The 26130-nt window shown below is 39.9% G+C and overlaps 4 long non-coding RNA genes and 1 pseudogene across 5 annotated transcripts; 4 read left to right on the top strand and 1 right to left on the bottom strand.

Moving 5' to 3' along the window:
* Positions 1–2141: 2141 nt before the first annotated feature.
* LOC124312576 lies at positions 2142–3100 on the top strand. The gene is made up of 3 exons (XR_006910569.1): positions 2142–2325; positions 2380–2542; positions 2612–3100. It is a non-coding gene; the product is annotated as an uncharacterized LOC124312576 (long non-coding RNA).
* A 106-nt stretch (positions 3101–3206) lies between these two features.
* Positions 3207–5782, top strand: LOC124311873 (annotated as a pseudogene).
* Positions 5783–5879: 97 nt separating this feature from the next.
* Positions 5880–6674, top strand: LOC124312583. Its single transcript, XR_006910577.1, has 3 exons — positions 5880–5997; positions 6066–6370; positions 6436–6674. It is a non-coding gene; the product is annotated as an uncharacterized LOC124312583 (long non-coding RNA).
* Positions 6675–11114: 4440 nt separating this feature from the next.
* LOC124312542 lies at positions 11115–12372 on the bottom strand. Of its 2 annotated transcripts, none has more exons than XR_006910533.1 (5): positions 12338–12372; positions 12072–12206; positions 11851–12009; positions 11362–11740; positions 11115–11286 (listed from the first exon to the last, which is right to left on the bottom strand). It is a non-coding gene; the product is annotated as an uncharacterized LOC124312542 (long non-coding RNA). The 2 variants fall into 2 exon arrangements; XR_006910534.1 differs by having other exon boundaries at positions 12265–12366.
* An 8698-nt stretch (positions 12373–21070) lies between these two features.
* On the top strand, positions 21071–24120 carry LOC124312535. The gene is made up of 11 exons (XR_006910525.1): positions 21071–21265; positions 21322–21406; positions 21506–21593; positions 22035–22106; positions 22174–22264; positions 22369–22521; positions 22598–22923; positions 23000–23122; positions 23181–23459; positions 23528–23649; positions 23710–24120. It is a non-coding gene; the product is annotated as an uncharacterized LOC124312535 (long non-coding RNA).
* Positions 24121–26130: the final 2010 nt, after the last annotated feature.

Genomic DNA, 26130 nt, shown 5'->3' with positions numbered 1-26130 from the left:
ATGAATAGCACCAAGGAATGCGCAACACAGCGGACTACTACAGTCTTTTTCAATTTCAATGTGCCCGAGTGCATTGCTTTGCCCAGTTTTAGTAGTTCAAAACTACGTAAAGCGAACGCAGAAGTTTCGTTCGGCAACTAACAGCGAAAGACTAATCATAGCCGTTATCGCGCCGCATAAGCCGGTGGCACCCAATTCCGTGAGTCGCTGGATAAAAACCTCTTTGAGATGCGCCGGAGTCGACACGGATACATTTGGGGCGCACTCCACGAGAAGCGCGGCCGCTTTGAAAGCGACAGCTATCGGGCGCTAGCGGGTTCAAGAGCGGGTTGTCGGTTGATGCGATTTTAAGGGCCGGAAACTGAGAGAGTCAACATTCAAAAAATTTTACAGCCGGACATCGACGGTTGACTCAGTAGTCTTCGGACAACAAATTCAAAATAAAATCGGCTTTAAAGTCACCCATAGAGTCTTATAGGGTCTAGCGAAATTGATTTCGCTGTACAATTTTAAATTACCGGAGGGACCGTGTAACGATCCCGAAGGGTATCGTGCTAGTAGCGCCCCTAGCGGAATTTTGGGGGAAACTTGATTAAGAATCTCATAGAAACCTCGTAGAATCTCTCAGAATCTCTCAGAAACTGTAGAATCTTTAGAATCTTTGAGATTCCGAATCCTCGTAGCCTACACCCAAATTTTGAGTTGCCAACCCCCCGGGATAACCGTTGGCCAGTTGGTGGAATTCGGTGACTTTTCGAAGGAAAAGTACAACAAGGCTAAAATTGAGCTAGGTGAAATTTGTATTTATTTTTTCCCCTTAGAAAAACAACTAAAAATCATTTGTCGAGGTTCCGCCGTTGGAGCACTCTGCGCAAAAAGTATTGGAGAACCGGGTAGCGGGTACGCAAATGGCGCTCAAGACATTACATTTTGCTGGTGTTGCTTCCAAGAACATTGCACAAGGAGTTCCATGGTATTTTCAGTTTTGTGCCTTTTGGGGAATTATGCCTACTTTAGTGACAATAGATTTGTTTGATGGAATTATTTTAGAATTAATAAAATCACCCATGTCTCTAAAGCAATCAGTAGGGGAGAGGGGGGCTAGTTGGCAGGGTCACTTTTTGTGAATTTATTTGAATTTTTTGACCACACGTTTTGCAAATTGAATGAATGAATCAGATTCAGATTTCAATTCTCTATGAATTGATCGTATTTGTTTGCAATTTTCATTTACACGAAATTGTGAAATTGAGAAAAAACTGCAAAAAAAAGACTGCCAACTTGCCCCACCTACGGGGTAAGTTGGCACCTGACGATTCTCCATTGCTCCAAAATTTCTAGGTCGAATTTTGAAAATTTGCAACTGAGCATCTTGCGAGAAATCTGTATGCCAACATGCTCCTCAAAATTTCTGCCAACTAACCCCACAGGGTGCTTTTCGAGCAAATAAATTGATAACTAAATAACTTTTTAATGTAGAAATGTCGGGTTTCTTTTAAAAATAAGACAAACATTAATTCTTTTTTGCCTGGGTTTTCTGACACTCTTAGAGTTTTATACTATGAGAAAAATGAAAAGTGCTGAGAGGCCCAAAAAAACTTTTTGCCTTTTTTTTTCTTTTTGCTATAACTCCTGTTGGGGAAGTCGTATACTTTTGAAATTTTGTATGAGCAATCTGGGAGTTGTCTTTCATATTTGGTGTAAAAGGCTTGATTTGTTTTGGTCTGTAAGGGGTCTAACTAGCAAAATGCCAACTTACCCCACCTGCCAACTAGCCCCCCTTTCCTCTAATATAGGTCTACGCCAGTCATTCCTACTCAGCTTTTAAAAATTTATGATCCGTAATATGCTCGACGAGTAAAAAAAGGAAGGAAAGAAAAGACTACGCTTGGAGAAGTAAAAATGGAATATCTTAGTCGTATTAACATCGTTAACTAGACACTTTATGTTTATAGGTAACGGAATATTTCGAGGAAGTTTATTTACCCGATGATTGTTTCATTGTTGATCAAGCTGGACATGAATAGGATCCGATTGCTTAGATCCGCTTAAATCAGAAGTGGACGCAAGTTCCATTCAATGGAGGTAACATTTCTTATGAATGAAAATCCAGAAGTTGAATGAATTTTGAGATTGCTGAAGTTGCTTTTTTTTTCTTTTTAATCATGTCAACCTCTATGCACTGACAAGCTTAAAATCAAACCGAGTTTCGTTGCAGTCGTCAGTGAAACAATAATTACTGTCAAACCTGCTCCATCCGCGAGATCGTCGATGTATCACGTTATGCAACATCTCAAGGAAGAATTGCCGAAAGTCGTCATCAAGGTGCGTCTTCTAATTTCTTTTGAATTAAAAAACATTACTATTTCTTTTCTTTAGAGTTTGTCAACAGTCAGCCGAGCTGTCATCAATATTGACGATATGAGAAAGCCACCAAGATATTACCTACTTGTTGAAGGTGACAGCATGCGGGAAGTGATGGCGACTTAAGGTGTTCAAGGGTCCTCGACTACACCAAACAATATTTTGGAAGTTTATCCATGTAAATTTATCCATTTTTCTTTTTTATTAGTTTTTCTTAGCAAAGAAAATTAATAAATTATTAATACAGAGCAACGATTGCCAAAGAAATTCAATTCACCATGACAAGCCACGATATGAGTGTCGATCGTCGTCACGTCGGCGACGTCACCCTTCTTTCAGATCTGATGAGTTGTCTTGGTGAAATCATGGGAATCACGAGAAACGGATTGGCTAAGATGCCCATGATGCCCGTCTTGTTTGACCGGTTCATCCAAATGGTCGGCAAGGCCTTGGCCGTGCCGGCCCCGCACGGTCAGTCACTCGCATCACTCGCCTCCTCCCTGTGCGACGTCCTGCGTGACCGGTGGCCTCGAAGTCCTCGTTAACAACTGCGTAGCCGACGACAGCAATCTCCAGCTGTCCAGCGCCTGCCTCCTCGAGCAGTGTCTCACCGAAGAGAACCGGGAATACGTCGTCGAGTGCGAACTCGATAAGCGATAAGCTGTAAACCTCATTTCTCTATCTATCTATCTCCTGTCAAGCCTGTCAATCTCTGCATCGTCGATTCGTCGTTGGCCTTATGCTGGCCTTTGGGGCGACCTTGCGAGTTGAGACTTGATCCAGAATTTTTTTTTTTTTTTTTTTTTTTTTTCTCATATCTCTGAGGCGATCGACTGTCCTTGATGCCTGATGCATTGAGTTTATATTAATTGGTTTCCCCTTTGATTATTTTGCCCAGGTGGTGTCGGTGGCATTCACCCGAACGCCACCGAGTCGTCGTCGGCCCAGGTGGACCAGTTCCGAGTGGGCACGGGTTTGCTCGGGTTTGACGTGCAGCGAAGTGGTCAAGTTGGGAGGGCCGGACGCCGTCCACGAATGTCGCCGCTCGGACGTGGAGATCCTGATGTGCCACTGCGCTGGCGCCCTGCTGGCAAACTTGTCGCCGTACGCTGGCGCCGAAAACCAGGAGGCCATGATCAAGCGACAGGTGGCCATGTGGCTCTTCCCGCTGGCCTTCCACTCTGACGACAACATCAAATACTGCGCCTGTCTGGCCATCGCCGTTCTGGTGGCCAACAAAGAAATCGAGGCGGCCGTTCTCCAATCGGTGACGTTGAACCTGGTGGAGCCCTTCGTCTCGACCCACAATCTCTACGAGTTGACTAACACGGTAGCGGCCACCTGGCAGCACCACGCCCGCCGGGACTAGGGCCAGTCGAAAAACTGGCTCAAGCTGCTCGTGCCAGTCTGAACTCGAAGCGGGAGGAAGACTGCAATTTGGCGGCCTCCCAATTTTGCATGGAGGCCGGAATCATTCACAAGAGTCAGGGCAGCACGGACATTTTCAGCGAGATCGGAGCCATCGACTCGCTCGAATCGGTCGCCTTGTCGCCCAACACCATCGCCTCCAAGTACGCTGCCCAGACGCTGCGGCTCATCGGCGAGGAAGTGCCGCACACGCTCTCAACCAGCAGGTCTCGCTCTGGTCCAGCGAGGACGTCCGCGAGTGGGTCCGCCAAATCGGTTTCGACGACCATCACTGCGAAAGCTTCGCCGACTTTTGCAAGGTCGACGGAGATATATTGCTCCAGCTGGCGGAGGAGATGCTCCGCGACGACATTGGAATGCGCAATGCCATCCTACGGAAGCGTTTCATGCGTGAGCTAGGAATTTTCAAGAATCTGGCGAGTTGAATCATTGTTTAAAAATCTGATTTCATTTCATTTCTAAATTTATTTTCCTTTTTCATAATTCCAGGTGGATTACAGTTCAGCTGTGACAAATCGAGTCTGAACGATTTCTTGCAGTCGCTGGAACCGGCCTTTTGCGCCTAAACTTACTCCATGCTCAACTCTGGCGTGGACAAGAGCCTCCGACTCTTGTCCAAGGAGCGGCTGTTGACGGAATGCGGAATCATCAATTCCATCCACCGGCAGCGCATCTTTGACGCCATCCGAGGAGAGAACGGCATCTACGATTACCTGGACAACAAGCCGCTGGATGCTTTCATCAGTTACCGACGATCCACTGGATCCCAATTGGTCAGTCTACTTAAAGTTAAGTAGAAAATCAATTTAAAGAATTGTGAAGGGGACGGTCCGCTAACGTGATTTATTATCATCCCGCCTTGTGCAGTCCACCTCCAACTGAGGAACTTTACCGTTTTCATTGACGTCGAGCGCCTGGAGTACGGCAAATTTGACAACAATCTCTTGCAGTCCATCAGCCAGGCCAAATATTTCCTGTTGGTCCTGACGACCGATCGCTGCCTGGGCGACGACGAGCGGAAGGATTGGGTCCGCAGGGAAATCGTCGCTGCATTCGAATCCAACTGCAAAATCATCCCCATCATCGACAACTTCCAGTGGCCGTTACCCGAAGATCTGCTCAAAGACATGCGGGCCGTCTGCTACTTTAACGGCGTCCGATGGGTCCACGACTACCAGGTACGTTGTGACACAAACGCCGACCTTTCAAACCGTTTATTTGTTTCCCTATTTGCAATGACTAAACAGGACGCTTACGTAGGCAAACTGGACAAATTTATGCGCGGCGACGCTTACGGCAAATTTGACCAAATCCACGGTCGACGAATGCAGGACGGAGTCCTGACTCCGTTCGTAAACTCCCGGTTCTGCGTCGATCCTCCAGTCCGGTGCTAGCGATGCTGAATCGCAGCTGCGTTAATAAAGGCAACGGCGTCTAGCCCTGGTCTAGCCAGTGCCGCCCTCATATACCAAAGGCAAGAAAGCAACGAGAGCGGCAAAGGCTCTTACTCGTCCGATAAGGAAATGGGCGACATCGCGGCCAATGGATTCTGCAATGGTGTTGGTGGTGGCGGAGGAGCAGAGGAGCTATATCGGTAGCTAACCCGGTAGCTCTCCACAGGCATACCTATCATGCTGTGCGTCACGGCTTCTCTTTTACTCAATCTCTTTCGTACGATCTTTTTTTTTTTGTTTAATAATAATTATTCGATCTATTATTCCTCGCTTTGATTTCACGCACACTTCCATTTCTAAATTTGCTGTCACACACGTATACATCTGGTGTGTCGTTTTCTCGCTCAGGGGTCTTTCATTTTTCTCTCCGCAATCCATACGCAATTTCTATTTTCGTAGGTCCTTGTTTTTTTCATTTTTGTTGCGGCCATTCTTGTTAAACTGACTATTCAATCTTTATTATTATTTCATCTTTGCACTTTGGGGATTCTGTTGCTTATTTGTTCATAAAAAACAAAACATTTAACTAGGATTAATGATATACATTTATTTCATTTGTTTGACCGGTGTCTTAGATGGGTTGATTGAATTTTGGGGTGTTTGTATTTATTTTTTTGGTCGAAACAGAAATCTCAGAGCTGTGTCACCCAGTTGCGCTCAACGTAGTCCCAGTCCCAGTCGCTCATCTCTACATAGCAGAACCAGCAAGGTCAGTGGCAGAAGCGTCTGGCATCAACAATTATCTCTCAAGGTATGACGAGATGTGAACTTATAATCACAGCTCAACTGTAAATCAAATGTCGTACGGTCGTATGGTAGTATTAGTTGGACAAGGCTATATTATGCAACGGCCTCGCAGCCCAGTATTACGCGGGCCTTTCGGATGCGGTGGCAGGAATTTCTCGTACAACGCTTCCGCCACTATAGCATCAGCCTTTACAGTTACACCGCCACGCCCGTGCCAGCGCTGAATGGAATGATTTCAATTCAAACGCAAATAACGGTGAGCTGAACCAGGATCACTAGGAACTGGCTCCCTGCCTGGTGGTCTGATGTTCTGGGTGCGGAGGCCTTGCAAGAAGCCTCTTCCTCCACTTTTTCCCAAATGAATTTTCAAGGATCCGGTTTGTTTCTTTTAATTATTCGTTTGTTGTACTTTTTTGGTTATCGTTTCTTCTGTTTCTTTTAGGCGCGACTAATATGGATTCGGATTTTTCACTGAGATGCTCGGACACGGGCGACAGCTATTACCCACTGTCTGATTTGAGCGATTCCGTGACACTAGCAGGATTGATTGTGGGACCCGATGACTTGGCAGCCACTCTGGTACGCATTCAAAGAAGCGCCCGAGTTGAATCGACTGGTCCAGGATGTGGTTGAAGGACAACAGTCTGTCGTCGTTCCCCAAGGATTTTGAATCAACAACACCCAACACAGAAAAAAGATCCCCCTAGTCCAGTCAGCCGCTCTCTCTCCATCGCCTGGTCTTCTCTAATTGTTTGTGTCTCTAGCGCGTTCCCTCCACCATGAGTATCGGGAGAAGAGCAGAGGGTGGGAGAGAGGGGGAGGGGAATTGTTAACCTTAGCTTTTTATTCATCCTCCTTCATAATCCTTGGCCTTTTACTGCTCAACAATTGGACGTCCACGCGCACATAGTCTTGCTTTCGTTTTTTTTTTCTTTGTGCGCGACATGCATGGCGACATTCAATTTTTTGGCCTCAGCCAATCCGAGGATTTGTTTTCTCGAGGTGTAGAAAACAAAACGATTGAAAACAAAAGAGGTTTTTTTAACCATTTAATAGTATTTTGTCCTTTTGGAACTTTTAGGTTGATTGAGCGAAATTGAGGACGGATATTTCTTCTCTTTGTGTGCGACACTGATTCTTTTTTAAAAGCTTTTTGACGGATTGGACATGAAAAGATTCCGTTGAGGATTCTAGACAAACATTAAGGGGGGGGGGGGTCACGTTCACGTTTTTGGTCACGTTTTGCAAATGAGAAAAACAATTAAGAGTTTCCGTTTCTTTTTGTTTCGATTGATAATCGTTTTCTCTTTGCTATACTTTGTATAAGTGTGCCTCTTTCTTGAGCAGAGTGGCAGATATGTGTGCTCAAAGGGAAACAGAATTAAACTATTTGGCTATCTAATAGTTTGGAGGAGAAAAAATTATACGAAATTTCAAAACGATATTGTTGCAAAAAACCTGAAAAGTAACGAGACATACGCGTGAGAAACACAAAAAACATGCTGATTTGTTTTTTTCCCTCGCGGATCCACAAAACGCTAACATAATGAATTTTTTTCTTACTGGCGAACTTTGTCCAAATTTTTTCATATTGAGTCTGATTGTAGGCCCGATGAACGGGCATTAATGTTATTAAATGCCGTTTGCATTTGGTTTTTACCGATGGAACTTGATGAGTGTATAGTTGGCCACAGCGAACGCCAAAAGGTATACGTCGACATTGGCACGTAAATTCTAAATTACTATTTTGAAAAGTTAAGCTAGTTAGATTGTTAAAAAATTTTATTAGACATGGCCTACGGCCATGAAACACTTGCCGTATATTTCTGGTTTCCTTGTTATTTGTGGAAACACATCAAACTCTTTCGCATGCGAAAGAGTTTGATGTGTTTTGATGTGTTTCCATGCGAAACAGTTTGAAAAAAGACATCGTGGTCGATCCTCAATCAGTTCAGGTACAACAGTTCGATCCCGTTCTGCATAAGCGTAGGCATGCTGCATTGTGCAGCAGTAGGTAAATAGCGAGGGAGGCTATAGTTCACCGATCGATCCAGATGGGCGTGTGTGTGGCTACCATATCAGAATGGGACCAGACAGGTGCGCCACGAGCACTTTGGTCCTTGGAAGATTTATAATTAAAATTACTTTTTAGCTTCTTAAAAAAATTAAAAAATCGGCCGTAGGCCGTACGGCAAGTGTTTCATGGCCGTAGGCCATGACTGGTTACAAGACAATTGGATCCACCTGGTTGGCAGAAAACCAGCCCTCCAAAAATCTCAGGCTAAAATCTGAAATCCGAATGAATGACTGCATCATCTTTATAATGTCAATGAAACCGGTGAGTTCAGATTTCTTGTTTCGAGATTTAAAATGACTAGCTAATCTATCATAACGTGAACAGGCTACTATCGGGCTATCGGGTCAATTACGACGCGCATAATTGGAAGTTAATTGGCCTAAAACTGATGATGAATTGTGAATCACTCGACCATTTCAGTCATCAATCGAGCTCAAATTATGAACGACGCACTCAACTTTGGCGAAAGTTGGGCTGTTGGACTATGAAACGCCACTCAATTTTACGGAATACTTGGGACGAGAAGAGGAATTTCTGCTTCGGGAATCGACGCTAACTGCGCCATCTTATCTGAATTCAATGATGTAGCAGCGGACATCAGTCTAATAATATACGGCCAGAATACGGCCTTCTCAAGGTGAACAAGAAATCTATTATCATTTAATTGAGACCCAGCATCAGGCAATTATGACCTTTCCTTTTCAAAATTACGTCATGAAGATTTTGATGCCACTTTACAATTCATGGGGATTCGTGCACAGAACAACCAATTCCCATTTGACGGGCAAACTTCGTCACCAAGTTGTCGAGGTTTGTTGTTTATGGTGCACAGCAAGGACTGCGTCACAAAGCCTATCGAGTCTTACAGTCAATGGATGGCTGATCCTGGAAACACCTCGTATAATTATGTCATTCAATCTTTAATATGTGGTTCTATCTGCTAATTAATTTTTATTTGCTTCTACAGGATTGTTCCTTCCGTCCTGAAAGGTTTCGTCGCTTGCACGGCAATCCGACACGATGGCGAACTGGAATGGAATTTTGCTTTCAAACGCTTCCGGCCTTCCGGGAAAGCAATGTTACTAGTGAGAAAGCGACAATTCTTTCCTCGTTGTTCTTCATAACCCAATAAGAGTCCTGGATTTTGGCTCGGTTGGTTTTGCCGATTTCTAATCTAAATTTTATATGTTATCCGCCATTGTCTGTCTACACATTTCGTGATTGTGTGGGTATGTATAGATTGCTAGAAGTGAGCCAGAATCCGGCTGTCGGATTCTGCACGCAAGACGCCCTCGACGTCATCAATAGAGGCTTGCCGAAAATCCGATAGGTCGCTTTATGACTTTTAATTTCGCGCGCGAAAAATTGGACGAAAATGTAAGACGAGCCAATTTTATTCCCCGAGCAATAGACAGCCGGATGCCTTTAATAATGTTGTTTTCTCTTCGTGTAGCTTCAAATCGATCCACAGTTTGGCCCACGTCTTGGAATCGGTGACGCAATCGTTCAACACCGACATGGAAATGAAAGAGGTGAGTTGTTATTGAAATGTGTTAGGGTCTGATTTACCTGACGATTTGCTTAATTTTTAGCTGTCGCGGATTTCGTTATTGGAAAGAACAAGAAACTGTTGGTCAATTAACGCAAAGTCACGTTCCACTCAACAGTCCATCGATCGAGTTCAAAGTAATGTGAGCTGGATAAGGCTAAACTATCGGCAGGTACCGTATATATAGTCAACTGGCTTCAGCGAAACAATAATCCTGCCAGTCCGCCACCTCTCAAAAAGTAAAGTCGTACCTGATCAGCTGTTTCCGATTCCAACATAAAACACAAAATATGTTATGATATGACGTGGGATTGCGTGAAATTGTTGACCCAGCTGCGCGGAGTGATTCATAAAGTAAATTTTTTCAAAAAACATGTGGTTCCGGCACTGTTAATGTGCAGCCTAACGGGATTTTCGTTCAAAAAATTATTTTCAAAAATACCTCAGTTCGGTATTATAGGCTTTCATTTGTTGCAGTGTCAACACATATGTAAATCGCCGTACGTCATGTGACCCTGTTCCATATTTGTGGTTGCGGTGACAAGTTGTTGAAAAATACGTCGAGTCCGATTGTCACAGCTGGCCGTACGCCAGCCTTTTCTCTCGGCCGTGTAGTGTTGCGTTGACGTAGTACACTAGGTACTACTGTAGGAAGTAACGTTGAAGTACTACACTGAGCCGACTTACTACACCACCACAACTGCTGCTCCAGTATACTACACCGAGGCTCCCAATTACTACGCTGAGCCAACCTACTACACCACCACAACTGCCGCTCAAGTTTATTACACCGCAACCCCGAAGTACTACTCTGAGCCAACCTACTAAACCACTACCACGTCTCCTCCTTCATATTATTAAGCTTTGTCCCATCTCAGTTGTGCTTTGAAGCATGTGAAGATATTCTGTTTTTTCTCAACCATTTGAAGTATTCTTCGTAAAATCTATTGTTTGATTGTTTCATAGTTATCTGGTGTTGTACCTACCGCGTAGTTTGTTGTGCTATTATTAATAGAGAATCAATTTTATTAATAGCGTATTAATAAAATGGATTCTCACTCGTAATTTCTTACAAATCTAATCATTACTGCCAGTTATAGAAAGGAATTCACAACTGATGCTCTATTGACAATCTAGTTTTTGATTAATTTTAATTAAGTTGACGTGGAATTTTCAATTACTGAATTTCTTGAACTCATTCAATGAATAAAAACAACTTTAGTCGTTAGCAGCTAATTTATACATGCTTAAAAAATAAATGTCATTTTAAAATAATTAAATAAATTTCAATTGTGTTTTTTTCCATAGTTAATAATTCAAATTCTTTTTAAATTTATATCCTTTAACATTTACAAGGACGATGTAACGGGTAATAGAAAAGAGGAAGAATAGGATGTAAAAGGACGACTGACGAACTTAGTACAAATTTGCATAATATTTCCTGTAAAAACGTAAATGATAAACCAAGCCACTAATAACTTAAGTGCGAGCAGCATTTATGAAAATTATTTATTGTATTACATAAATGAGAGAAGAGATAAAAGCAATCGGGAATCGAAGTTACAAATTGAAAATTTTACTTTAAAAATTTATGGTTAGTAGATTGCCATTAAATATCAAAGTTTATGCTTTGGTGGGTTGCATTATCTGGAACGTCGGTAATTAACCTAATTAAATACACATGTAATGCGTCACAATTATATTTTATGACGAATGTAAAATAAAATTTAAAAAAATCTTACCTGGATCGAACTTCGTCTGGAAGGTGTTGTAGAATCCACCTATGTTCAAGTAATTTTCTTAGAGGGATACGACCCCTGGTTACTGCTCGTGGTTTGAGTAAATTAGTAATCTAGTCTTTCGCTCAGTAGAGAGATGTGCTGGAAATTTTAAGTCAACTCTACCATACGAATTCATGGCATGGAAAATGTAAACGCTTAGAATGCCTCTCACATTGACAAATTATGCGATAAAATTAATAGTTGAAAATACGGCGGTAAGTGAGATCTCGCTTTTCCTCTTCAAAAGGGGGTGATCCCACTAAGAATTCGTACCAAAGAATACCAAGAATCCACAAATCTACACGTTCGTCATGAGAGCGCCCTTCTACCATTTCGGGGGCTAAATAATCCAATGTCCCGCACATGGTTGTTGATATTGAACAAAAACAAAATAACGTAAAAAATTTAGTTTTTTTTTGTTTTACGCTAAACGATCAGATTTTACTTTACCTTGACGAAGGAGCATGTACGGACCAACCAAAATCGGCTATTTTAATTTCTCTACGAATCCCTAATAGAATATTTTCTGGCTTAATATCTCGGTAGATTACTTTCCGCGCGTGACAGTACATCAATGCATCAGCTAGCTGAGACATGTAATTGGCCGTCCTAAAAATAGGGGTAATTAATTTTCCACAGAACTAACGTTTCTGTTATTTTTAAAAATTAACTGTGGTTAGGAAAAACAACCATTTGGTTGGCGTTTCAGATACAAATACATTTACTCCATTTCCGTCGAATTCCAAGATGAGGTAAATATACGAGTTTCATCATAAAATGTCCGTACATGCGTAAAACATTGGGATCTGTCAATTTCAAAATCAAAACATGACAACTTTACAAAAACACAAAGTTCAAAATTACTTATTCACTTGCATTTTCGTAAAAAACGTTTAGATTGGTCTAAATTTTCAAAATGTATAGTAATTGTATATACCAATGTCTAAACTCTAAACCCTAAACCGCACCCTACTAAGACGCGCCATCCAAGCGATATCCCAGGTATGTACAACGGGATGTTGGCGTCCCTCATCCCATGTGGATGTTCAGGGTACGCTACCAGTATGTACATAAATGGATAAAAAATTAAGAAATTCTTTGATCCCATCAGTATATGAAAAACATGTACAATGGACATACCATCAAGTACATTCACTGAATGTACCGGAAGTATGTTTGGTGTACGTACAGTTCTCATCCAAAAAAGATGAAAGCTTGTGTATTAATATCTATCTAATGCTGCGTCTACACTAGCCGTTTTACAGACAATTTACGGTCGTAATTCGGTGTCTTTATGTCTGCAAAAACTGCTAGTGTAGACGCACCTTAACGTATCTTCGATTAAATATACATCTTTTTACTTTTCTTCTTTTACCAGCAGCATAATTTATCCGTTAAGAACTTAACTTTCTTAAATAAACATGATAAATGAAAAAATAAACTTATTTTTATTATTATAATTTACTTATTCCTAAGTTTATTTATTAGTAAACACGCTACGGACTTCTGTACGTAAATAAAAAAAAATGTGCTACAACTGTTAATGTGTATGACAGTCATTAGTTTAAATAAATATATATTTTAAAATGGTCCCCTAATATCTTATATAAAAATCCAACTGTAAAGGCGTAAATCACCCTTTAAAAGTAGAAGAAGAACTTTTATATGTACGTTAAGATAAAAACTTACTAATGTGTGTTATGCTATGCCCTTTCTAAACAGTCGATTAAGTAACAAACTCCGTTAATAAAACTATGCTAGAATATATTTAACTATTGTGGCGTAGCTGTATAGCACTAGCCTTCCACTCAGACAGTCCGGGTTCAATTCCCGAAATAGTCACAGCTTCTTTCCAAGTAAAATGAATTCTAAATAGGAAAGAGGAGAGAAAATTATAGAAAGAAATATAGGTGGTGTAACCCTAAATTATTTATGTCAATTGGAATGATGATCCTAACTACAGACAATTTTGGACGTACTTTGGATATACCCCACAGTACGTCGAGGGGAAGGTAATTAGTATGTTCCCCGTACATCCATTGTATGTAAAATGGGATGTACCAGATCCCAAAATTTACATCCCATGGATATACCATGGACGTCCATGTCTTAGTAGGGCAGTCTAAACTTTAAGGTTAAATCTATTGCCACGAAAATGTTTTCGTGACGCGACAGGCTCGACTCACTATTGCTACGAAATCTGACGATATTGTTTCGTGTAAAAACAGATCACTTTGTCTATTGCCACGAAAGCCTACTAGTCCTCTGTTTTCGTGACGATTTTTCGTCTGAAATGGCTATTGTCAAGACATTTCGTTGTAATAAACAAACCGTTGACTATTGCCACGAAAAATATAAGAACGGCAGATAGATGGCATACAAGTAGCAAAAGTCATATTAATTGTGCCTGAGGCTTGTAACATGATTGCAAGATACCCTTTTGAAAAGGCCCTTCTTACAAAATCGTGGTAGCCTTATATTACAATGGCTATTGCCACGAAAATTAAAAAAAACACGAAATATTCAGTTTCATTAATATCGTTTCATAGAAATAGAAAATAAGCATTTGAAAAAAGAGTTAAATTCGTTATTTTATAAAATCAGTTTTATTTTCAAAGACAAAAATAATTAATTGATTAGATAGCAAAACGCAGTGTTTCGAAACTTATATGCTATCTTAAATCGTTTGGACTAATAAGTAAAAACATGACTCATTTTCTTTAAAAAAAGTAAGTCAATCGGAGATACAAAATAATTTAGACAAAAATATTGCAGATGGGATCATTTAGAAAAAAAAGATCTTTATTCGATATACTTGCCCATCTGAAATTCAAAGCTACTACAAACTTCAAACTATGGAAAAAGGCATTTAGGGTAATCAGAAGAATTCTTTGAAAACATAAAATTACGGAAAAAATATAACACCAGCTCAGTAAGCGAAAATTGGTGACACAGACATAGCCCAGCGCGATGTAGAAGGTAGAAATCTCAAGAGATTGATCCCTCCATATCAATTCTTGGAAGTAACGTAATTATGTAACCTCTGGAGAGACTAATAGCGATGTTAAGAAGGGCAAGGCCACCGAACACAGCAAAACAGGAGAGTTCGTTATTTTATCAAATCAGTTTGATTTTCAACGACAAAAATGATTAATTGATTAGATAACAAAACAAAGTTTTTCGAAACTTATTTTGCTAACTTTCAAGATTGGTAAATCGATTGGACTAGGAAGTAAAAACATGACTAATTTTCTTTAAAAAAAAGTAAGTCAATCGGAGATACAAAATAACTAATACAAAAATATTGTAATTGGGATAATTTAGAAAAAAAAATCTTTATTCGATACCATGTCCATCTGAAATTCAAAGCTACAACTACAACTATAGAAAAAGGAGCGTAGGTAATCAGAATAATTCTTTGAAAACATAAAATTAAGGAACAAATACAACACCAAGTACAGTAAGTGAAAAAAGGCGACATATACATAGCCCAGCGCGACGTAGAAGGTAGAAATCTCAAGAGATTGATCCCTCCATATCAATTCTTGGAAGTAACGTAATTAGGGAACCTCTGGAGAGACTATCAATGTTAAGAAGGGCAAGGCCACCGAACACAGCAAAACAGGAGAGTAAAACCTCTAGCTGCGTCTTGAAACAGTGTTGGGGTATAGCAAAATATCTTTCTCTTTAATCTCTGCTGATTTAATGAGACTGAAAAAAAAACGAAAAAAATTAAAAAAAAAAACGCGAAAAAACGTAATGAAAACCGGAAAACAAAATTTGAGCACAAACTTGCTCTTGCTTTCCAGGAACCAGGTAGTGGCCGAAACGGAAAGGCGCGCCCTAAAATTCGTTCAAAATGGAAGTATTGACATTTTTGTCGTTAACCCACATGAAATCTTGTTGAGGGGGCAAAAGGGCGAGCTCCTGCATTTTCGATTGGCAGAGAAGGGCTGGAAGAAATTTGCTTTAGATGAGATTGACCAATGAGCATGTGTCTAAGACGTTCGTCGCTTAAGTGCGGATTCAAATCGTTCAGATCCACCGCAATTCGATTATGTTCACGCAAAATCACTGTTTGCGTGACGGCCATGTTTGGCGATAGGCAAAATTCACTCGATTTTCGCCTGCAAAAAAAGCCGTGTTCAATTTGGTGTGAAATTTAAACGTCAAATTCTAGACAAATATAATATACCAATAATGCTAGGCTTTAATGAAGGATATAATAATGCTAATAATAACTTAGGTAAGCACGTTATTAGAAAAAATCGATAAAATGAATTTAAAAAAATTTCGTGGCAATAGACAAGCGTTTATTAAACGTAACGAAAGATGTCAGAGCATGTCGTAGCAAAAGACAAAACTAAAACAATTGCCAAGAAAAGAGAGGGACGCTAGGCTTTCGTGGCAATAGACAATCTGTTGTTTATTGACAAGAAAACTATTTCGTGGTAATAGACTGTGGGGTCCGTCGCGTAAAGAAAAAGCAGACGGAAAGTCGTGGCAATAGACTCAACCAAACTTTAAACTGAAATGTTTTGGACGGTTTTGCACAAATGTGAAAATTTTCCAACAATAGCATTAAACGACTAAACGTCAAACGAGACTGCCGAGGGTAGTGCTAAACAGGAACGACTGACTAGTACACAAATAAAAACATGATGCCAGATTACATTTTTGAATTTTTTAGAATACAATTTGTTTTTTTACTCACAGAAAAGTGAGCTTTTATTTATGATTCATTTTTCTGTGAGTAAAAAAACAAATTCAAATAAACAAAGTCAAATAAAGAACTTTTGACTTTTTTCACAGTTAGACTGGTAGAGCTATAGACTCCTGGTCGCTTCACGGCTGTGTTGGCTTCCTCATCTCGGTTTTAAGGCATGTGTATTAGTATGGTGGGGGAACTTTTGTTGAAATCGGCTATCTCGAATGAAGCCAGTTTCCGGACAAGAGGCGGAGCTTAGTGAAAAGTAAAAATTCTTAACAGCCAATTGCAGGGCTGGTCACCTATTGTCGGTGCCCTCTATGAACCAAAATACATATCTTTTGTAAAATAATTCGTCTGTTAAATAGTATATATATTTAACATTTTGTGGTGCAGACATCAACTGGTTGACGCAGTGGTTAGAGTAGCAAGCTACGACTCTAGAGGGTTTAGCTTCGATTCTTATTCTCGTCACTTATTTTTTTTTCATATTTTTTTCTATTAATTTTAAAATAATTAAAGCTGGAAAAATAATACTTAATTACTGTTATTGACTCATTTTTTACGATTTTATAGCTTTATAAGGACATAAGCAAAGTGCAATCGGACTTAGAAAATTTTCAAACCGTTTATAGCTCATAGTTCACCCAATTGTCCACCAGGCAGCGCTGATCATAGCCGACCACTGGCTTCAGCCGAGATAGCCGATTCCAACCATAAGTTCCCCCACCATACTAATACACCATGTTTAAGGTAAAGGTAAGCCGATTTTCAAGATTTTAGGGCGGGACCTGTCAGAATTGTGAAGTGGAAACGTTAAAAAGAGCCATCTAGGCTCTCAAAAGTAGCTGGACGTTGTAGCTGACACACTCACTAGAGGCGCTTTTTAAAGTTTCCAAATCGGCTTACTTTTAACCTAAAACCGGGATGGGGATGGGGAAGCCAACACAGCCGTGAAGCGACCAGGAGTCTATAGCTCTGGTTGGACAATGAGAAAGCTACTTAGAAACCATGCCACCAGGGGGCAGCGTTAGGGTAGGGTAGGCTACGCGTCAGCACTTGCACATAAGGTTTTTCTTGATCACGATGGCGGCCGCTGATACAACAACCGATGAATCGTTGTATCCTACAGATTGATGAGTTACGGAATGAAGATGTCCAGGTTGTGTTAGGCCTCCGTGCCGTCGCTACATCGAATGTTTACTTTAAGCTAAGACAAAGAGGGGACTAAACACGGGAGTTTGAATGGAACACGAATTGAGTTTGTATTCCTGACTTTGCCACGATTTAACGATATTAGACTGGGAAGGGACTTGACAGATGGAGGGTCGGGTGCCAGCCGGCCCGTATCAAACGAAAGGGACAAGTCGAGAGAAGGTGAATAGCCGGATGCCAGGCGACTAGACGGAAAGTGTTTTAAGTTTAGTTTAAGAGACACACGTCTCAGCGACACAGTTTACTGAGAATAAGTGATAGAAAAGATAGAAAAGGTTATGCAAAGTAGACAATGCAACGTATAGGGAGGGGAAGCTTCTTTGTCCGTGGTGCGTTGCCAAACGGGGCGAATTAGACGTCTTGCACATTGCCGGCCCTGTTTCCGTCTTCGGAAACATCCTGTTCGTCTTCTTCTAAGAGGCAAAGCTTGTGGACCGACCGGGTGTACAGATGAGTGGTGCAGGTGACGTCAGATGCTAAAATTGGCCGCGTTAATTGCGGCTTGTCTTGCTTGCTGATTGGGTTGATCGTCAATCTCTCTTTGCCGTAGCTGCTGCACTTGTTGTTGACGTCGAACCACTCTTCTTTCTTCGTGAACAGCGGCCTGGATGGCGCGGGAAATTGGGCTGTTGTGGCGACGAGGCAGTTTTGAAACGTAACGGCCACGTGGCCTCTTCGAGAGAAAAAAAAGGAGGGTCGGCGCCTGGCAACACGAAAGAGATTAACGGGAGAAAAGAAAGATTTTTTTTTTAAATGGTGAATTTACTATTAACTGGAATTTATTTGATGGTTGGATTAGATTACAATCTACAACTGCCACATGAGCAGTTCTACAAGAGAAAGTTTTACTCGAATGCTAAACGTGAGCAATCAAAGGATACCGCAAGAACCTGCTGTTAAGCAAGATTTTTTTTTTAACTAGTGGCCTGCCTTTGATCATGAATTAACATGGGCAAGTTGTAAAATTATCGGCAAGACCTGCTGTGAGCACGCAACACGTGGGCTCACCAAGTCTTACCACACCAAAATAAATATCCGACCAACAAATAAATTCAATGAGAAAAGATGCCAAAAGGAAGTAGCAAGACTTGCTATGAGCGCACAACACGTGGGCTCCTCAAGTCTTATTACTTAAAAAAATTTACGAGAGCAAATGTGGGGAGAGCACTTGACGATGCGGTTGTCGACAGCGAGAGAGAGAAAGCGTCGTCTGCTACTAAGTGGCTCCCCCTGGGTTCCCGATTCCCTTCCTCTCGGCAGCGTTGCTAGATAAATTTAAATGGAGCCTGCCGATTCTAATGAAATTACTTCGCAAAAAATATTAGGCAATATGCTAGCTAGACAAAATCGCCAAGTGGTTTTAATTTGCAATGAATAAAATTAGAAAATGAGTTTAAGGGAGGATCGAGAGTTTTTTTTTTACGAGGTTCTTTCCCTTCTGTTTTTAGACCCAGAAATTAAATTCTCAAAGGAAAATTGTCTACCTGTTGAGATGTCGGAGATAAATATGGATTACTCTGACGGTGGGTGACGCCACGCGCTTGGTCGTCAACCAATTTCAATGGATCGGGGGGAGAATTTTTTACGGGATCTAACGCAATGTCTTTGCACGGCCTGTACGGTACTTTACATTAAAGCGAGTAATTTTTTTTTATTCGAAACGCAAGGTTACTACACAAAGTGTGCAATACTTGCTCTACGAGTGAGTTTAGTTTTTTTTTTGTTTTTTGAGTTTGGATTTTACTTTTCTGTAGGGTTCAAAACGCAAGGTCGATGCACCAAATGTGTTAGGCCTCCGTGCCGTCGCTACATCGAATGTTTACTTTAAGCTAGGACAAAGAGGGGACTAAACACGGGAGTTTGAATGGAACACGAATTGAGTTTGTATTCCTGACTTTGCCACGATTTAACGATATTAGACTGGGAAGGGACTTGACAGATGGAGGGTCGGGTGCCAGCCGGCCCGTATCAAACGAAAGGGACAAGTCGAGAGAAGGTGAATAGCCGGATGCCAGGCGACTAGACGGAAAGTGTTTTAAGTTTAGTTTAAGAGACACACGTCTCAGCGACACAGTTTACTGAGAATAAGTGATAGAAAAGATAGAAAAGGTTATGCAAAGTAGACAATGCAACGTATAGGGAGGGGAAGCTTCTTTTTCCGTGGTGCGTTGCCAAACGGGGCGAATTAGACGTCTTGCACACAGGTAATCTGTTGATATTCTCGTTAATATAATTTACTGTTAATGGCACTTCTTTACTTGCAGCTTTGACCCAGCTCCATCAAGAAATTATCAACTACTGCTTTGGCATTGAAAGAAGTCGCCGTGAGTTCATACCTTTCCTCACAGATACAATCTATGATGAAGATGAAGTGACATTAGCTAGATTCACCTACAAAGTAAGTTTTTATTTTTTATTTTCATAACTAGAAATATCTTTTAATAATTCAAACGATTTAAAAGATTAATTACTTATTATTGATTGAACAAATCAGAAATTATTTGTAAACACATAATAATATTTGTACAGTAACAGGCAACTGTGTTGCAATAAAAACCCTATATTGCACAATCATTTCATCACTTTCAAATTTCATCACTTCACACATCACATCACTTTTTAGTTTCAGTTCATCCAACATCGTTCATTCACGCTCTTTCGTGCAACATAGTCGTAACATATAATTCGATTCGAACATCTTTTTAACAAGCTTAAACACAATGTAAGTTCAATGTACTAATGTAGATATGTATTGTTTATCAATATCTAATTGTTTAACTTTAAGGGTGTATCCGACTGAACCGTAAATCCAAGGTAATCCCAAGCAATTTAAGAATGTACTTCGATTCAGGCTCCTTTTTTAAAAAAATAGTTTCTTTTCACAGGGATACAATGTTATTGAAGTACAATCCTTGGCCTCACTTACAATCCAAAATCTGTTGGTAAATTGATTTCAAGCAATATAATCAATTTCTTAAAAATGAAGTTCTCGAAGTCTACTGTATTGATTATTAGTTAAAGAAAGCACAGGTTATTATTCATTCGCTGACACTGCAGCAGACATTGTATTAGTTTGCAATTAACTACAGTTGCACGAGAACATGGGCCAAAAAGAACTGTAGTGTCATTAAACCAAACTTATTGACCACGACCACGGGCAACTCGTTGTTGACGTTGTCGGCGTTCTGGGCCAGCTTTTTTATTTCTTTGAACTCTCGGTTCTCGTTGTACTGAAGTGTACATCATCTTTAACTGCACTCCCCTCCTCCCCAACCAGGACCAATTATCGAAGTTTCCTGCAAAAAGGTAAGTGAATAAGTTTGATTAGAAAAATACCAATACGGGTAAGTCCAAAAAAGAATAGGAGAGGAGATAATTAAAGAAACCTACCATGATAAACAGCCAATAGTTGTGTGTATCACAATTATTGAACTTATATTCAATTCCGTTGGTGAAGGTGTGGTCAATCCTTTTCAGACTCTTTTGAATCTCGCGATGAGCGTTATACTTTGGTTTACAAACGAAAGATCTGTAGCCAAAAACCTCGTTGCTTGATGAATTCTCCTTTGATGATAACCATTACCCGTGACAGAATTGGCTCTGATTAAGTCGATCTCACGAATTCAACACGAAACTGGTGAGCTAGCTCAAACGCTCGTCCTCAAAATGCGCTCTCAGGTTAGTAGGGGGAAACGAGTGCTGCCGCGGTGGCCAATTGGTCGTTCCAGATTTGTTGATTTTGGCGGCCATTTTGATTTTTCTTAAATAGGCCCGTATATTTTCACTGTATTTTCTTATTTATTATCAATATTTGAGCGTTTTAATGGTGTTTTTCGTGCTTAGCTTTTAAATTTACCCTATGTACATCTATTTCCAGTCATTTTGTTTTAATTTTGTTACCAGTTTTCTTTCTCTCTCTTCCCTATAGGAACTGTCAAAATGGTAAATTCGTGATTTTAAGGTATATTTATCACATTAAGTAACTCAGTTTATTACAGGTGATATTTCCTTCAGTAACCTGCTTTCTTCCCATCAAAACACCCCTATTTTCTTTGTAAAATATCAATTATGGGGTAGGGCTTGGTAAGCTCGCTAAGTTTTTTCCTGCATTTTACATTCTTTCTATAGAAAGTTTGCAGCCATTCAATTTTATTAACCATTATTCTATTATTATTGATCCAGGGACCCTTTTTCTGAAGAAATTACCAGTATTATTGGTTATCAGTGGAATTTTCTTCATCGTTAACTATGAAGGCTGGAAAAAGAACATGTAAGTTTTTTTTTTAATTGGACTTGCTTCCATTGTATTTCAATTAATTTAAATATGTTCTTTGATAGATTCCTGTGTTAGACAACCCCATACACATTCAGATTCAGTTATATATTCTTAGTTTAGTTAAAATTTTCCTTCGCTCTGAAGCATAGGGTAAAATGGAGTTTTGTTAATTTAAACTAAAATTTGAATTGTTTTAATTTGATCTCAATTAATTATTATGTTTTATTTCATATTTACTTTGTAAACAGTCTAAATTTTGCAAATTCAATTTATTTGAAAATACAATTTAGTTTTTTTAATTTGGATACTGTTTAGTACTTTTTGAAGACGCATCTTTCTATACTTGTTTACATTTTTCAGTTCGGCTGTCCCCACTGTCAACTGTAATATACTGCGTTTTTTATTTTAGTTTGTAGTTGGATTTTATAATTCTAGAGTAGCTAGGTGCAACAGGTGACAGTATTACCAAAGGAGCCGGGATTGGTACAACACTTAACATGGAACATGGTTTATTTGCTTTAATAAGTGAGCAAAACAATGCTTATATAATACATATACAAATGTTTATTTACAGGAAACCTGTTTGAAGATATTATACTGGGATCAAATGATGCAGAGACAAGTAGGCCCTAAATCTCCAGCTGCATTGGCTTTCAACAGTCAACGTAAAACAATTTCACTCAAAATTTTGTTATTTGCTTGATTGATGGATATGTATATTTCAAATATAATAGAAGGTAAAGGAATTCCTATCCTTTGATTGTTACAGGTAACAGCCATGCTGAAGAAAAACTGGATGTTATTGAACGTGAAGCAAAAGAAGACAACAGAAAGCATGCAGCAAAAGTTGCTGAAGAAGTTGCTACTATGATTTCACGAGTACCAGAGTATGTTTTTGATGCATATGAAGACGGATGTCAAGGTGATGGTGGTTCCCTCGTAGAATTCACGACCATTGAGAAAGAAGCGATAGAATAAAATGCTGCTCATATTGCTAGAATTGAAGCCGATAAAAAAAAGCAAGAATCCGAATGGAGTAAACGAGTTACGATAGACACCGAAACCTGGAATGAATTTACCCCTAGACTTTTGGACGCATTTGTGTCGGCCTGAGCTTGTGACGCCGAGCGATGCGATAATTGTAAGCAGGAGCTTACAATCATTATTCGTTGTTTTGATGACTGCAAGAGTCACCTTTGCCCGGACTGTGATGTTAAAATTCATTCAACCAGACCTTTCCACGACCGAAAGCTGTTCTTAAATGAGTTTGAGTCCCGCCCACTATTGACTCACGAGTTTTATGGAGTTGAAAATCGACCACTCAGTGAGTTATATCAAAGTTACCTTTTTTTAAAAATCTCTTGCTGTGATAACTAGATAAAAATATTGTTTTCAAAAAGATATTGGAATGCGCGTTTTTGTGCCAGTAAGCTGCAGAACTGAGAAGTGCAAGAAACTTGGAACGAAAGGTACATTGGTACTTGTTGCTGGAACCAATTACTGTACTGTGATCTCGGGAGAAGGTATTTCTCAATAATAAAAGCACATCGAGTGCACGTTACTTTTAAGTTTTAATTTCAGGTCGATTTGATCTACACTGCGCTGCGTTTAAGTGTTCCCGTTGTGATGGCGTAATGAACGCGGAACTTGAGGACTACATTGGCTCGGGGTATTGGCCTGGAAATCCCAAAACACTTGGAATTTTCTTTACGACTTCATTTCTGAAGCTGTATTTCCACCTCAAGAATTACCTACCAGGCTCATCTGAATATGGCCTTCTAAAGGCATTGGGTGCATTTTCAGCTGATGCAGGACGGGTATTTTTCATGAACCAACGAGCACGGATTCGACGAGTCAAGTGTATGAAATTCAATTTTATCTAATTGACTTTGATTCGTTGATTTGAGATGTTTGTTTGTTTATGACAGGCATCGCTGACGATCGTCATGAAACCTGAAATGAGCCACGAACCCGAAATCAAAGTTGAATACTACGAAGAGACCAACATCGAAGTTAAAGTCACCGCCCATCCCAAATCTAAAGTGAAATGGTAATTATTTAATTCAAGTTGTTTTCCCAATAAAAATGTAAATTGTAATTTTCTATTTAGGTTGAAGGACGGCATTCAAATCAAGTCCACCACTAGCGAACGCATCAGCATCAGCGAGGAAGCTTCCAACGTTTTTTTTCAAACAAACTTTCTGTCCACTCGGAGGCTCCTACCTTCTCTACGAAACCCAAAAGCTGTTACGCCAGAGCTGGACAGACGGCCAAGTTTGAAGGTTGCGTCCAGGGTATACCTCTGACCGTCATTTCGTGGCAAAAGGCGGACGAAGTCATTGTCGAATCGGAACGATTCAAAATGGAGAGCGCTGAGGACGGAACGTTTGGTAATGCAATTGTATTATTTCATTTATAATTAAATTTTTTCAGCACAACTTCATAACGAAAGGGAAGCTTCCGTATTCGACAACCATTGAACTCCAACAAGCTCCTGTCATAGCTAAATTTTATAGATGTTTGAGGATGAATACCCCGCATTGTTTCCCTTTATTTATTTTTTTGTATTGAGCATATGCGTAGGCTACAATAAAGATATTTTGTTTGAAACTGTTTGTGTTCATTTTTTATATTGAGCAATATGCATATGCTATAATCAAGATACTTTGTTTGAAAAAGTCTGTTCTTTTCAATAAAGTGACTGGCCAAAATCGCTTCGTCAGGGTGGATCACTCTTTTTGGAGCACTGGGCACCTGGCCAACTTGTTTTCTCAACGCTAGATAAATAATTGATCGCCCCGCCCCCTTCCCGCAGAAATACACATGCGTGTGTTCATATAAGACTTATTCCGAGTTCATATTTCGATTCAGCGTTAAAAGTTAAGTTAGAGTTGTAATTTTCATTCATATTGGTGGTCAGCCGCATAGTAGCGTGCGTGAAAGTGAAAATTCGTTCGCAGGTAATTACACCTACGTATGTTCATCTCAGGCTTATTTTGACCTGATATTCCGATTCAGCCGAAAAAGTTGAGTTATGGGTGTATTTTTCATTCATATTGGTGGTTTTGATGGGAAGAAAGCAGGTTACTAAAGGAAATATCACCTGTAATAAACTGAGTTACTTAATGTGATAAATATACCTTAAAATCACGAATTTACCATTTTGACAGTTCCTATAGGGAAGAGAGAGAAAGAAAACTGGTAACAAAATTAAAACAAAATGACTGGAAATAGATGTACATAGGGTAAATTTAAAAGCTAAGCACGAAAAACACCATTAAAACGCTCAAATATTGATAATAAATAAGAAAATACAGTGAAAATATACGGGCCTATTTAAGAAAAATCAAAATGGCCGCCAAAATCAACAAATCTGGAACGACCAATTGGCCACCGCGGCAGCACTCGTTTCCCCCTACTAACCTGAGAGCGCATTTTGAGGACGAGCGTTTGAGCTAGCTCACCAGTTCCGTGTTGCACGAATTACCATTTTTACTGAAAACAGAGCGACTTTTTACTGCATATATGCGATAGAAAAGGGGGGGGGGAGTTACTGAGAAGAGACACGATAGAAAAGGGGAACTGAGTAGAGACGCGTCGCGTCTCTTCTCAGTAACCCCCCCTCCCCCCCTTTTTTTCTATCTCGTCTCTTCTCAGTCTAGTTTCTTTTCTTGGCTTTTCAATGTCATATGTTGTTCGTGTTAGGTTGTAGGTAAGTAAAGAATTTTTATGTACAAGTTTTATTATTTACAAAGATTATTTACAAGGACATGGAATAAGTTAAGCAATTACAAAATTTTAAACACTTGAAACTTGAAATTTAAGTTTAGACAGCGAGATTGCTGTGTCAATCGATTCCGGCGTAGTAGAATTTAACGAGTTATGTTAAGAAACTTTAACAATCCTGAAGAAATTTGCTGGAGAGGGGGTTCCATTACTTCTTTACAAGGCTGTTAAGTACAAGTTTAATTAGGCTATTAGTTTTAAGTGTAACAATATTGACAATTTGTTGGTTACCTTTTGTTGATCTGCCCCTTGGTTATCTTGCCCTTTTATACTTTGCATTGGCCCATTGGCCTCTTGGCCGGTTCACGGCTTACTTTTACCCTAAAACCGAGATGAGGAAGCCAACACAGCCGTGAAGCGACCAGGAGTCTATAGCTCTGGTCTAACTATGAAAAAGTCAAAAGTTCTTTATTTGACTTTATTTATTTGAATTTGTTTTTTTACTGACAGAAAAATGAATCATAAAAAAAGCTCACTTTTCTGGGAGTAAAAAAACAAAATGTATTCCTAAAAAATTCAAAAATGTAATCTGGCATAATGTTGTTATATGTGTACTAGTCAGGGCATAGCGACACTTGAACGTATTACCACTAGAACTTTAAGAATCCGACACTAGAACGCGACACTAGAACTGCAACTTTTTTAACGGGTCACTAGAACGCGGCACTAGAACTTCGAGATTTCAGGGCCGACACTAGAACGGCAACATTTTTGAAAAGCGTCACTAGAACTCGACACTAGAAAT

Source organism: Daphnia pulicaria, chromosome 8 (genome assembly GCF_021234035.1).
Source record: "Daphnia pulicaria isolate SC F1-1A chromosome 8, SC_F0-13Bv2, whole genome shotgun sequence".
In the NCBI taxonomy this organism is placed as follows: Eukaryota; Metazoa; Arthropoda; class Branchiopoda; order Diplostraca; family Daphniidae; genus Daphnia; species Daphnia pulicaria.
Note: the sequence above shows the minus strand (reverse complement) of the source record. Positions and strands in the feature narration are given on the sequence as shown.